Source organism: Orcinus orca, chromosome 6 (assembly GCF_937001465.1).
Source record: "Orcinus orca chromosome 6, mOrcOrc1.1, whole genome shotgun sequence".
Classification (NCBI taxonomy): Eukaryota; Metazoa; Chordata; class Mammalia; order Artiodactyla; family Delphinidae; genus Orcinus; species Orcinus orca.
In genome coordinates this window covers 93391700-93407300 of record NC_064564.1, presented here as the reverse complement: position 1 = coordinate 93407300, position 15601 = coordinate 93391700, and the positions used below count along the sequence as shown (strand labels likewise).

General features: G+C 39.6%; 1 protein-coding gene across 5 annotated transcripts in view; it reads right to left on the bottom strand.

Moving 5' to 3' along the window:
- SLC44A1 (solute carrier family 44 member 1) overlaps positions 1–15601 on the bottom strand; it is a 215801-nt gene that overhangs the window by 12086 nt on the left and 188114 nt on the right. The gene's annotated exons all lie outside the window — the stretch shown is intronic.

Here is a 15601-nt window from a genome sequence, read left to right as displayed (position 1 = left end):
TTTTCTTAATTGTTTTGGGTTTATTTTTGTAAGTCCTTTTCTTCTCTTGTGTTTCCCATTTAGTGAATTTCCTTTAGCATTTTTTGTAGAGCTGGTTTGGTGGTGCTGAATTCTCTTAGCTTTTGCTTGTGTAAAGCTTTTGATTTCTCCATCAAATCTGAATGAGATCCTTGCTGGGCAGAGTAATCTTGGTTATAGATTCTTCCCTTTCATCCCTTTAAATATATCCTGCCGCTCCCTTCTGGCTTACAGCGTTTCTGCTGAAAAATCAGCTGTTTACCTTATGGGAGTTCCCTTGTATATTATTTGTTGTTTTTGCCTTGTTGTTTTAATAATTTTTCTTTGTCTTTAATTTTTGTCAACTTGATTACTATATGTCTCGGTGTGTTTCTCCTTGGGTTTATCCTGCCTGGGACTTTCTTCACTTCTTGGGCTTGGGTGGCTATTTCCTTTCCCATGTTAGAGAAGTTTTCAACTATAATCTCTTCAAGTATTTTCTTGGGTCTTTTCTCTCTCTCTTCTCCTCTGGGACCCCTATAATGCGAATGTTGGTGTGTTTCATGTTGTCCCAGAGGTCTCTTAGGCTGTCTTCATTTCTTTTCATTCTTTTTTCTTTATTGTGTTCTGTGGCAGTGAATTCCACCATTCTGCCTTCCAGGTCACTTATCCATTCTTCTGCCTCAGTTATTCTGCTATTGATTCCTCCTATTGTATTTTTCATTTCAATTATTGTTTTGTTCATCTCTGTTTGTTTGTTCTTTAATTCTTCTAGGTGTTTGTTCTTTAATTCTTCTAGGTCTTTGTTAAGCATTTCTTGCATCTTCTCAATCTTTGCCTCCATTGTTTTTCTGAGGTCTTGGATCATCTTCACTATCATTATTCTGAATTCTTTTTTGGAAGATTGTTTATCTCCACTTCATTTAGTTGTTTTTCTGGGGTTTTATCATGCTCCTTCATGTGGTACATAATTCTCTGCATTTTCATTTTGTTTATCTTTCTGTGAATGTGGTTTTCATTCCTCAAGTTGCAGGATTGTAGTTGCTTCTGCTGTCTGCCCTCTGGTGGATGAGTCTATCTAAGAGGCTTGTGCAAGCTTCCTGCTGGGAGGGACTGGTGGTAGGTAGAGCTGGGTGTTGCTCTGGTAGACAGAGCTCAGTAAAACTTTAATCCACTTTTCTGCTGATGTGTGGGGGTGGATTTCCTCCCTGTTGGTTGTTTGGCCTGAGGCAACCCAGTACTGGAGGCTCCAGGCATTTTGGTGGGGCTAATGGCAGACTTAGGGAGGTCTCATGCCAAGGAGTACTTCCCAGAACTTCTGCTGTCAGTGTCCTTGTCCCCATGGTGAGCCACATCCACCCCCCCACCTCTGCAGGAGACCCTCTAACACCAGCAGGTAGGTCTGGTTCAGTCTCCTGTTGGGTCTCTGCTCTTTCCCCCTGGGTCCTGATGTGCGCACTACTTTGTGTGTGCCCTCCAAGAGTGGAGTCTCTGTTTCCTCCAGTCCTGTCAAAGTCCTGCAGTCAAAGCCCACTAGCTTTCAAAGTCTGATTCTCTGGGAATTCCTCCTCCTGTTGCTGGACCTCCAGGTTGGGAAGCCTGATGTGGGGCTCAGAACCTTCACTCCAGTGGGTGGACTTCTGTGGTATAGTTGTTCTCCAGTTTGTGAGTCACCCACCCAGCGGCTATGGGATTTGATTTTATTGTAATTGCGCCCCTCCTACAATCTCACTGAGGCTTCTCCTTTGTCTTTGGTTGTGGGGTATCTTTTTTGAGTTCCAGTGTCTTCCTGTCTATGATTGTTCAGCAGTTAGTTATGATTCCTGTACTCTCGCAAGAGGGAGTGAATGCACATCCTTCTACTCCACCATTTGGAGCCCATCCACGGTCCTCACTTCATATAATATCTTAAAATTATTTACAGCTATTAAGATATATAAAAGATAAAGACATAAAACTGTTAAAAATAGAACATAAATTTTACCTTATTTTTAAGAAGAAAAAAATTGAAAAGATAGATAAGTATTTTACTGATTTAGGGGGTTAAAAAAAGACTTTTAACAGAAAAAAATATAGGAGAAAATAACACAAAATTAGTTATCAATTTGTTTATCATGAAATTTAAATCATTTACAGGTAAAAATATCACTAACAATATTAAAAGACAAATTATACAGAAGGAAAAATATTTTCCATAAATGTAACTGAAAAAGTCCTAATATATAAAAATCTTTTATCCAACAGTAAGAAAAGTAGTATCTCAGTAGCAAAATTGGCAAAGGACATGAATAGAGAATTTACAGAAGAGGAAATAAAAGGGTCGATAAATAAATGCAAAATATTTAATTTGCTAATAAAGAAAGGCAAATGAAAACAACCAAGGACTGTCATCTTTTGCTTTACGTTGATCAAAGGTGAATGAGAATAATGTCATGAGTATCCACCAGGTATGGGAAGACAGGGACATTCATATACTTTAGTACAAATGCAAAGTGGTAGAATCTTTCTAGAGAGTGATTTGGCAAAATGTATCAACCTTCATAAAAAAGTACCCTCACCTCTTGATCTAGTACTATTATTTCCAGAAGTCTATTCTAAGGAAATAATCAGCAGTGTGACAAATGTATCTCTACAGTAAAAGGGTTATAAGTAATCTAAAAATTTAGGGACTTCCCTGGTGGCACAGTGGTTAAGAATCTGGCTGCCAATACAGGGGACATGGGTTCGATCCCTGGTCCAGGAAGATTCCTCATTGCCGCGGAGCAACTAAGCCCATGCACCACAACTACTGAGCCTGTGCTCCAGAGCCTGTAAGCCACAACTACTGAGCCTGAGAGGCACAACTACTGAAGCCTGCATGCCTAGAGCCACTGGGGACAGACACCAAAAAGAACAGGAACCACAAACCTGCAGCCTGTGAAAAGGAGATTCCAAACACAATAAGGTAAGCAAAATGAGAAGACAGAGAAACACAAGGCAGATGAATGAGCAAGGTAAGCACCCACCAGACCAAACAAATGAAGAGGAAATAGGCAGTCTACCTGAAAAAGAATTCAGAATAGTGATAGCAAAGATGATCCAAAACCTTGGAAATAGAATGGAGAAAATACAAGAAACGTTTCACAAGGACCTAGAAGAACTAAAGAGCAAACAAACAATGGTGAACAACACAATAAATGAAATTAAAAATTCTCTACAAGGAATCAATAGCAGAATAACTGAGGCAGAAGAACGGATAAGTGACCTGGAAGATAAAATAGTGGAAATAACTACTGCAGAGCAGAATAAAGAAAAAAGAATGGAAAGAATTGAAGACAGTCTCAGAGACCTCTGGGAAAATATTAAATGCACCAACATTCGAATTATAGGGGTCCCAGAAGAAGAAGAGAAAAAGAAAGGGACTGAGAAAATATTTGAAGAGATTATAGTTGAAAACTTCCCTAATATGGGAAAGGAAAGAGTCAGTCAAGTCCAGGAAGCACAGAGAGTCCCATACAGGATAAATCCAAGGAGAAAATATGCGAAGACACATATTAATCAAACTATGAAAAATTAAATACAAAGAAAACATATTACAAGCAGCAAGGGAAAAAAAAAAACATACAAGAGAATCCCCATAAGGTTAACAGCTGATCTTTCAGCAGAAACTCTGCAAGCCAGAAGGGAGTGGCAGGACATATTTAAAGTGATGAAAGGGAAGAAACTACACCCAAGATTACTCTATCCAGCAAGTATCTCATTCAGATTCGATGGAGAAATTAAAACCTTTACAGACAAGCAACAGCTAAGAGAATTCAGCATCACCAAAACAGCTTTACAACAAATGCTAAAGGAACTTCTCTAGGCAGGAAACACAGGAGAAGGAAAATACCTACAATAACAAACCCAAAGCAATTTAGAAAATGGTAATAGGAACATACATATCGATAACTACCTTAAATGTAAATGGATTAAATACTCCAACCAAAAGACATTGACAGGCTGAATGGATACAAAAACAAGACCTGTATACATGCCATCTACAAGAGACCCACTTCAGACCTAGGGACACATACAGACTGAAAATGAGGGGATGGAAAAAGATATTCCATGCAAATGGAAACAAAAAGAAAGCTGGAGTAGCAATTCTCATATCAGATAAAATAGACTTCAAAATAAAGACTATTACAAGAGACAAAGAGGACACTACATAATGATCAAGGGATCGATCCAAGAAGAAGATATAACAATTGTAAATATTTATGCACCAAACATAGGAGCACCTCAATATATAAGGCAAATGCTAACAGCCATAAAAGGGGAAATTGACAGTAACACAATCATAGTAGGGGACTTTAACACTCCACTTTCACCAATGGACAAATCATCCAAAATGAAAATAAAAGAGGAAACACAAGTTTTAAATGATACATTAAACGAGATGGACTTAATTGATATTGATAGAACACTCCATCCATAAAACAAAAGAATACACTTCCTTCTCAAGTGCTCATGGAACATTCTCCAGGATAGATCATATCTTGGGTCACAAATCAAGCCTTGGTAAATTTAAGAAAATTGAAATTTTATCAAGTATCTTTTCTGACCACAATGCTATAAGACTAGATATCAATTACAGGAAAAAATCTGTAAAAAATACAAACACATGGAAGCTAAACCATATACTACTTAATAACTGCAGAACTTAAAAACTGAAGAACTTAATAACTGAAGATACCTGAAGAAATCAAAGAGGAAATCAAAAAATACCTAGAAAGAAACGACAATGAAAACATGACGACCCAAAACCTATGGGATGCAGCAGAAGCAGTTCTAAGAGGGAAGTTTATAGCAAATACAATCCTACCTCAAGAAACAAGAAACATCGCAAATAAACAACCTAACCTTACATCTAAAGCAATTAGAGAAAGAAGAACAGAAAAGCCCTAAAGTTACCAGAAGGAAAGAAATCATAAATATCAGATCAGAAATAAAAGAAAAAGAAATGAAGGAAACAATAGCAAAGACCAATAAAACTAAAAGCTGATTCTTTGAGAAGATAAACAAAATTGACAAACCATTAGCCAGACTCATCAAGAAAAAACGTATCAATAGAAGACTCATATCAATAGAATTTGAAATGAAAAAGGAGAAGTAACAACTGACACTGCAGAAATACAAAGGATCATGAGAGATTACTACAAGCAACTATATGCCAATAAAATGGACAACCTGGAAGAAATGGACAAATTGTTAGAAATGCACAACCTGCCGAGACTGAACCAGGAAGAAATAGAAAATATAAACAGACCAATCACAAGCACTGAAATTGAGACTGTGATTAAAAATCTTCCAACAAAAAAAGCCCAGGACCAGATGGCTTCACAGGCAAATTCTATCAAACATTTAGAGAAGAGCTAACACCTATCCTCAAATTCTTCCAAAATATAGCAGAAGGAGGAACACTGCCCAACTCATTCTACGAGGCCACCATCACCCTGACAAAGATGTCATAAAGAAAGAAAACTACAGTCCAATATCACTGATGAACATAGATGCAAAAATCCTCAACAAAATACTAGCAAACAGAATCCAACAGCACATTAAAAGGATCATACACTATGATCAAGTGGAGTTTATCCCAGGAATGCAAGGATTCTTCAATATATGCAAATCAATTAATGTGATAAACCATATTAACAAATTGAAGGAGAAAAGCCATATGATCATCTCAATAGATGCAGAAAAAGCTTTCTACACAATTCAACACCCATTTATGATAAAAACCCTCCAGAAAGTAGGCATAGAGGGAACTTACCTCAACATAATAAAGGCCATATATGACAAACCCACAGCCAACATCCTTCTCAATGGTGAAAAACTGAAACCATTTCTACTAAGATCAGGAACAAGACAAGGTTGTCCACTCTCACCACTATTATTCAACATAGTTTTGGAAGTTTTAGCCACAGCAATCAGAGAAGAAAGGAATCCAAATCGGAAAAGAAGTAAAGCTGTCACTGTTTGCAGATGACAGGATACTATACATAGAGAATCCTAAAGATGCTACCAGAAAACTACTAGAGCTAATCAATGAATTTGGTAAAGTACCTGTATACAAAATTAATGCACAGAAATCTCTTGCATTCCTATACACCAGTGATGAAAAATCTGAAAGAGAAATTAAGGAAACACTCCCATTTACCATTGCAACAAAAAGAATAAAATACCTAGGAATAAAGCTACCTAAGGAGACAAAAGACCTATATGCAGAAAATTATAAGACACTGATGAAAGAAATTAAAGATGATAAAAACAGATGCAGTTTTATACCATGTTCTTGGATTGGAAGAATTAACATTGTGAAAATGCCTATACTACCCAAAGCAATCCAGAGATTCACTGCAATCCCTATCAAACTACCAATGGCATTTTTCACAGAAGTAGAACAAAAAAAATCTCAGAATTTGTATGGAAACACAAAAGACCCCGAATCGCCAAAGCAATCTTGAGAAAGACAAATGAAGCTGGAGGAATCAGGCTCCCAGACTTCCGACCATACTACAAAGCTACAGTAATCAAGACACTATGGCACTGGCAGAAAAACAAAAATATAGATCAGTGGAACAAGATAGAAAGCCCAGAGATAAACCCACAGACATATAGTCACCTTATTTTTCATAAAGGAGGCAAGAATTTACAATGGAGAAAAGACAGTCTCTTCAATAAGTAGTGCTGGGTAAACCGGACAGCCACATGTAAAAGAATGAAATTAGAACACTCCCTAACACCATACACAAAAATAAACTCAAAATGGATAAAAGACCCAAATATAAGGCCAGATACTATCAAACTCTTAAGAGGAAAACATAGGCAGAACACTCTATGACATAAATCACAGCAAGATCCTTTTTTGACCAACCTCCTAGAGAAATGGAAATAAAAACAAAAATAAACAAATAGGACCTAATGAAACTTAAAAGCTTTTGCAGAGCAAAGGAAACCATAAACAAGATGAAAAGACAACCCTTAGAATGGGAGAAAATATTTGCAAATGAAGCAAGTGACAAAGGATTAATCTGCAAATATACAAGCAGGTCATGCAGCTCAATATCAAAAAAACAACCCAATCCAAAAATGGCCAGCAGACCTAAATAGAGATTTCTCCAAAGAAGATATACAGATTGCCAACAAACACATGAAAGAATGCTCAACATCATTAATCATTAGAGAAATGCAAATCAAAACTACAATGAGGTATCACCTCACACCAGTCAGAATGGCCATCATCAAAATATCTATAAACAATAAATGTTGCAGAGGATGTGGAGAAAAGGGAACCCTCTTTCACTGTTGGTGGGAATATAAATTGATACAGCCACTATGGAGAACAGTATGGAGGTTCCTTAAAAAACTAAAAATAGAACTACCATACGACCCAGCCATCCCACTACTGGGCATATACCCTGAGAAAACCATAATTCAAAAAGAGTCATGTACCACAATGTTCATTGCAGCTCTATTTACAAATAGCCAGGACATAGAAGCAACCTAAGTGTCCACTGACAGATGAATGGATAAAGAAGATGTGGCACATATATACAATGGAATATTAGTCATAAAAAGAAACAAAATTGAGTTATTTGCAGTGAGGTGGATGGACCTAGAGTCTGTCATACAGAATGAAGTAAGTCACAAAGAGAAAAACAAATACCGTATGCTAACACATATATATGGAATCAAGAAAAAGAAAGGTTCTGAAGAACCTAGGGGCAGGACAGGAATAAAGATGCAGATGTAGAGAATGGACTTGAGGACACGGGGAAGGCGAAGTGTAAGCTGGGATGAAGTGAGAGAGTGGCATGGACATATATACACTACCAAATATAAAATAGACAGCTAGTGGGAAGCAGCCACATAGCACAGGGAGATCAGCTCGGTGCTTTGTGACCACCTAGAGGGGTGGGATAGGGAGGATGGGTGGGAGACGCAAGAGGGAGGAGATATGGGGATATATGTATATGTATAACTGATTCACTTTGTTATAAAGCAGAAACTAACACACCATTGTAAAGCAATTATACTCCAATAAAGATGTTAAAAAAATAAAAGTTAATGGGGAAATGTATATAAAGACCCAACACGATGAGTCACTCATAAAAATGCTTTCAGGAAATAGCAGTTGATATTATTTGATTGTTATTTTTTTAAATGGAAAAGATTTAGGAAGCAAAGTAGTAGTGAAGGCAGAGGAATTATTTCCCGGCCAAGGGAGTTATTTAATTTCTAATTTAAAAATAAAAAACATAAAAGATATTACAATCCTGGGACCTTAAAGGAATGTAAATGTCAATGTAAATCAAGATCAAACATGAGGAAAAATAATAGGAAGAATGCAGTGCACGACGTAACCCCAGCAAATTCTCTAAAGCTTCTTAATAACTATGACATTGCCACCTTGTGGAATTAGTGATGCATTACACATCCGAGGAAATTTGAGTCTTTTTTTTTTTTTACATAGTTGGTATAGAAAGACTAAATTACACAAATATTCTTACAAAAGAAAATAACATGTAACAAGGTGAGATCATACATAAATTGTTCAAGCACATACTTCCTTTAAAAATAAAAAAGTTAACTGTAGAAAGTGATGTTATAGGACATTTGGCGAACAAACAAAAAATCAGAATTCTGTCACTTGAAAGCAATGACATCATTTAAAAATTATTTCTATTATTTCATGCCATTTTCTACTCACTTCTAAGTTAATATTATATAATTAGGATTTTCCATGCTGTGACATTCATCACAATGATTTTTAATGGCTGCCTAGCATTTTGTTGAACGGACGTGCCACACCTGCTTCAACATTCCCTTAATGCTGGACATCTAGACGGCTTCCAGGTAAAATGTCAGTTTACTGCGATGGTTTCTTTACAGGTAGATATGGGGTATTTATTTATTTATAAAAATTAAAATATGTTCTTATGAAGGTAATACACAATTAGTATTTTAAAAGTTAAGCAAAATTAAGAAAATAAACTACAGTCACAATTTTCCAACCCAGATAACCACTGTTACACCTTGCAGAGTTTTTAAACACACACACACACACATATATAATATATACGTAAACGTACATTAGCATACATTAACATTTATAAAAACAAAAACGGGATTATATTACTATATGACCTTTTTTTCATTTAAAATTCTATCATGTGCAATTTTCTATGCCAGTAATACCCATAGAAAACATTATTTTTGTTGACTAAATAGTATTCCATTATATATTGATAGATTACTTAATCGCATAGATGTACTATGCAGTGCTAACTTCTGATATACACATTATGAACACGGTGCTTACAATTTGATGAGAGGGAAACAGGCATTAAACAAATAAACAAGAAAAAGAAATATAGAAGCCTGACTTGTGATGAAATGCCATGAAGGAAAATAATAGATACTAGGAGGCAAAAATAGGGGTACACAAGTTGGTTGCAGAAGGTCTGCCTGAGGGAAAAAAATTGGACTTGAAGGACGAAGAATCTGTCATGTGATAACTGAGAAAGTTCTAAGCAGAGAGAGCAGTATATTTGAAGGTCCTGAGGTGGAAAAAAATTCTTAGGAAGCACTGGAAACTGAAAGGTGCTCACTGTGGCTCGCACTTAATGAGGCTGGGACAGATGCAGCTGGAGGGCTTCTCTGCCATGGCAGGGAGTAGGTACTGTACTTTCAGTCTGTGGCAGTCACATGGTCTGATTTCTATTTTAGAAAGCTCACTCTGCCTGTTCCGTGTTGAAGAATGGATTGCGGGGGAACAGTGGAAGATGGGAGACTAGTTAGGGGAGTACAGCAAGAACCCAAACAGGAGATGCTGGGGGCTTGGAGTAGTGTAGAGGTAATAGTTGGATAGGAGATATAATGGCATGGGGAGTTGGAAGTTGAAATTAATATCCCATCCAGTCCCAAGAGTCAGCGGTAAATATTGCATCCAGGGTGGCTGCTAACATTTTCAGGGCTGAGACAAGAGGACAAAAGAAGACCCTTCTCCCATTCTCTCCCCACCGCTTGCCCTAACACTTGCTTGTGGATACCTGAACCCACTAATCCAAGCTCCAACCACACCACCTGCCATAGCCAGGATCCACCCTTAGGAGGAACCACCTGGAGAAGAGAGCCATGCAGGCCTTGTTTGAGGAGGGAGTTCTGGGGTCCTTTGTGGTCTCAGGGGAAGGAAGTGGGCTTTGGGTTGACTTCTTGCCCTGTGGAAGGGGTCCAGAGGGAAGAGGGCAAGGGTGAGGACCCTGATGCTCAGGATCTTAAGGTGGTGCTGATCCCATCCCGTCAAAATTAACTTTGAAAAACCTCTTAAATTATCCATAAAGTATAGTACAGTATATATGTTTTATATGTAAAATCCTATATCACTATTTTCTAATTCTTCCTTTTCCGTGGCTCTCAAATTAATTTCATCTTCCATGATATTTGTAGAGTCATCAACTCCCACTTGCCTGGCTACTTAAACAATGCCTTTCATAGCTCTTTCGTTTTCCTAGTCATCTCCCAGCGATGTGCAGAGGATACATCTTCCTCTATTGGTGGTGAATAAACCCTTGAAAGCATTCAACCTTCCTTATATATTGGCTTTTAGGCTTGATGGCATCTATCACCTGCTTAAGTTACTACATCTACAAGACGATACCCTGTATATTTTAGAAAACGGCAGGACTCGGAATGACAAGTTGAAAGAGAAGGAGGGAAATTTTAAAATGATTCTAGGTTTCCAGCTTGAGCAACTGGTTTAACAGTGGTGCTATTTTCTGAGAGGAGAAAGACCGGGGAAGAACAGGTGTAGGTGTAACGTAATTCGTTGACCTGATTCTCTATATTTGGATATTTAGGTTGGTTGCGATATCTTATAACTAGGAACAGTACTCTGGTTTACGGCAAAATCTTTTCACACATCCTTAATTTCTAAACACTCAATTTTTGGGTTAAAGGATGTGCACATTCTTTAGATTTTTAATACACATTGCCAAATAAGTTCTAAAAGAACTGTTTCCTCACACTGTTAATATTAGGGTCTATTTTGAATACTGAGGTTCTCAGTATGCTCCCTCTTTTTCTTTCCTTTTCTCCTTACCACTTTTCCTTTGTCCATTCAATAACTAAACTTTTATCAAGTACCTACTATATCCCACACAGGGTCTGAGATAAATCTAGCTTTGTTCCTGGTTGGGGGCTGTGAGGTGACTGGGAGAGGAAGAGCTATAGAAGACGCTAGAGTTTTGAATTGGATGACTTGGATATCCCACCCACAAAATTTTTTCTCTCTGGATAGCAGTCCAAATTAGTTAAAATTCCTTCTTCATTTAGGTTGGTGATGCCACTCTAAGAATTTGGAAGAAAAAATGTTTACCTTTGAGCAGACTGCGAATAGGACACTGAGACCAGGCTTTTCCCCAAAGAACTGTAACTTAGAGGGTATCATTTTCCAATGAGCTTTTAAAGTATTATGAAAAATTTTACACTTTAGCCAATGGCCACATCACTTCTCCAGGCTTTGAGGCAGGGTTGCCCTAGCCAGGGATCTGTCTCCTGGGAGCTGACAGAGAAGGATGGAGGAGACCAGAGGTCAGGGCAGGAGTTCCCAGCATGAGGCCTCTTTGTGCACACTAGGGCCAACCCCCAATGTCTTGATCTGAGAGTATATCCCATACTACTTGGTTTGAACACCTAAGTCGCTAGATTTAACTATGACCTTGTGTTAAAACAGGCACCGGTGGACTTCCTTATTGCTGTAATTCAGATAGGAGTGTCCAACCCAACAACAATATCTTTTCTCAACGGGCACTTAGTGAAAGACTTCATTCAGCACACATAACACCATATTTATTACCAGTCATTGGCGACTTAGGCCCCTTGAAAGGCTGGAAAATAATGGCAGTGTACCTATGTGTCCAAGGAATTAAAAGGAGATTCCTGGAGTATTGTGAACCTAACACAAGCCTTGATCATGAGTACCACTGTTCTCTTTTTAAACATGGGCTATTAGAAAATCCCTGTAATCCAGAGTTCTAACACTTACTTATTTAAGTAACTTGCTAGAGGCTCTTTGACCTCTAGTAAGCTACCTAAGTCTCTGAGTCACTGTGTTCACATCTTTAAAATGGAAACAACATTCTAGTCTCATGATTCTTGTAAGCATTTAAGGAGCTAATGCACCTAAAGCCCATAGTAGCTTTCACTTAGTGAAAGTGTTTAGTGTTTAGTAAGTGGTGGCTGTTTCTGGAACAGTGTACACCATCATACCACATCTGAGTCATAAAATATTAATGCATTTTATTACTAAGACCATCTATTTGAAAGCCAGAGGAACCATTTCCAGGTATTGTTTTATAATGAAAAATAGAGTTTTAAAAGAATTAACAACTGCCTTTTAAAAATATATGATGTGGTTAAATCTTTGGAACTCTAGATATTTATTAGTTTATTCCACATTTGCTGAACACTTTTTATTTACCAAAATTATGCTATATATCTGTGTCTTTCTGAATGGGCTCTTGCAGTTCTTTTCTCAGTAGGATACTGAAGCAATACAACAGCAGATCAATCTAGACCATCCTACTCAAACATTGCACTGATTAAAATCAACTCAACATTCTGGCATTTTGCAGACTTCCTCACTTTGGAAGAAAAGAAAGAGATGTCTAAAAAAGGAATATGTGCTCTTCAGGGGAAGGAAAGAGTCTTTCTAATTCGCTCTCTCATACGCCACCGTACACACATGTCTCCAGGACAAATTAAAGAATGTTGTGATAACTTTAATTTTTGAATCCCAATAGGAGGCCAACATTTCTTAAACAATACAAGTTACAGACAACCATGACTTTTATTTAACCAAGTGCTTTAACTGCCTCCCTCTTCCTAAGAATCTAACAAGGAGTAAAACAGGGCATTTAGTCTCTCCCCTCTCATCATGCCAAAATGTTGGAGGTACTGCAGGCAACAGGGCATATTCCACCAGGATCAGGGGATCCTGGATGGGAAGGGCTCTGGTGAAGGCGGCATTTGTCCTAAATAATGGCAGACAAAAGAGACCTCTGATAAAATGATAGACAGCCTGTCAAATAATACAGGCACCAGCTGTTCCAGAAGACAGAGCAGGGAGCGTGTGGAGGGTTCAAGGCAGCAGACCCTGCTCTCTAACCATCAGGGCAGCCAGCATGGGAACACGATGCCTTCTAAGAGGATTCTGAACCAGTTAGAAGAATTACTAAATTAACTTCTAGTAATAATTAGCAGTTGACTGTACCTGCAAGTTAGGAGATCCAGAGCAATCAGGAAGCTTCCTGCAGTATAGGATGTTCAAGTCTTCTAAATCCCAGATTGGGACAGATCACCTGTCCAAAGGCTTTTTCTCCTGACTTGTGTATTTGCTGATATTCCCTTTGTAAAACTACAATGCAGATACAATTTTCTTTCCTACTCTTTGAGCTTATTAAAAGCAAAATAAAAATTACTTTGGGAAGAGCTTCAAGATGGCGGAAGAGTAAGACGTGGAGATCACCTTCCTCCCCACAAATACATCAGAAATACATCTACATGTGGAACAACTCCTACAGAACACCTACTGAACGCTGGCAGAAGACCTCAGACCTCCCAAAAGGTAAGAAACTCCCCACGTACCTGAGTAGGGCAAAAGAAAAAAGAAAAAACAGAGACAAAGAATAGGGAGGGGACCTGCATCAGTGGCAGGGAGCTGTGGAGGAGGAAAGGTTTCCACACACTAGGAAGCCCCTTCGCGGGCGGAGACTGCAGGTGGCGGAGGGGGGAAGCTTCGGAGCCACGGAGGAGAGCGCAGCAACAGGGGTGCCGAGGGCAAAGCGGAGAGATTCCCGCACAGAGGATCGGGGCTGACCAGCACTCACCAGCCTGAGAGGCTCATCTGCTCACCCTCCGGGACGGGCGGGAACTGGGAGCTGAGGCTCGGGCTTCGGTCGGATCCCAGGGAGAGGACTGGGGTTGGCGGCGTGAACACAGCCTGAAGGGGGCTCGTGCGCCACACCTAGCCGGGAGGGGATCCGGGCAAACTCTGGAGCTGCCGAAGAGACAGGAGACTTTTTCTTCCCTCTTTGTTTCCTGGTGCACGAGGAGAGGGGAGTCAAAGCGCAGCTTAAATGAGTTCCAGAGATGGGCGCGAGCCGCGGATATCAGCGTGCACCCCAGAGACGGGCAGGAGACGCTAAGGCTGCTGCTGCCACCACCAAGAAGCCTATGCGAGCACAGGTCACTATCCACACCTCCCCTCCTGGGGGCCTGTGCAGCCCGCCACTGCTAGGGTCCTGTGATCCAGGGACAACTTCCCCGGGAGAACGCACGGCGCACCTCAGGCTGGTGCAACGTCACACTGGCCTCTGCCGTCGCAGGCTCGCCCCACATTCTGTACCCCTCCCTCCCCGCAGCCTGAGTGAGCCAGAGCCCCTGAAGCAGCTGCTCCTTTAACCCCGTCCTGTCTGAGCGAAGAACAAACGCACTCAGGCGACCTATACGCAGAGGCGGGGCCAAATCCAAAGCTGAACCCCAGGAGCTGTGCAAACAAAGAAGAGAAAGAGAAATTTCTCCCAGCAGCCTCAGGAGCAGCGGATTAAAGCTCCACAATCAACTTGATGTACCTGCATCTGTGGAATACCTGAATAGACAACGAATCATCCCAAATTGAGGAGGTGGACTTTGGGAACAAAGATATATTATTTTTTCCCATTTTTCTCTTTTTGTGAGTGTGTATGTGTATGCTTCTGTGTGTGATTTTGTCTGTATAGCTTTGCTTTTACCATTTGTCCTAGGGTTCTGTCCGTCCGTTTTTTTTGTTTGTTTTTACTTAAAAATTTTTTTTCATAATAATTATTTTTTATTTTAATAACTTTTATTTTACCCTCTTTCTTTCCTTTTTTTCCTCCCTTTTATTCTGAGCCATGTGGATGAAAGGCTCTTGGTGCTCCAGCCAGGAGTCAGTGCTGTGCCTCTGAGGTGGGAGAGCCAAGTTCAGGACATTGGTCCACAAGAGACCTCCCAGCTCCACGTAATATCAAATGGCGAAAATCTCCCAGAGATCTCCATCTCAACGCCAAGACCTAGCTTCACTCAACGACCAGCAAGCTACAGTGCTGGACACCCTATGCCAAACAACTAGCAAGACAGGAACACAGCCCCATCCATTAGCAGAGAGGCTGCCTAAAATCATAATAAGGACACAGACATCCCAAAACACACCACCACACGTGGACCCTCCCACCAGAAAGACAAGATCAGGCCTCATCCACCAGAACACAGGCACTAGTCCCCTCCAACAGGAAGCCTACACAACCCACTGAACCAACCTTAGCCACTGGGGACAGACACTAAAAACAATGGGAACTTCGAACCTGCAGGCTGCGAAAAGCAGACCCCAAACACAGTAAGTTAAGCAAAATGAAAAGACAGAAAAACACACAAGATGAAGGAGCAAGGTAAAAACCCACCAGACCTAATAAATGAAGAGGAAATAGGCAGTCTACCTGAAAAAGAATTCAGAATAGTGATAGCAAAGATGATCCAAAATCTTGGAAATAGAATGGAG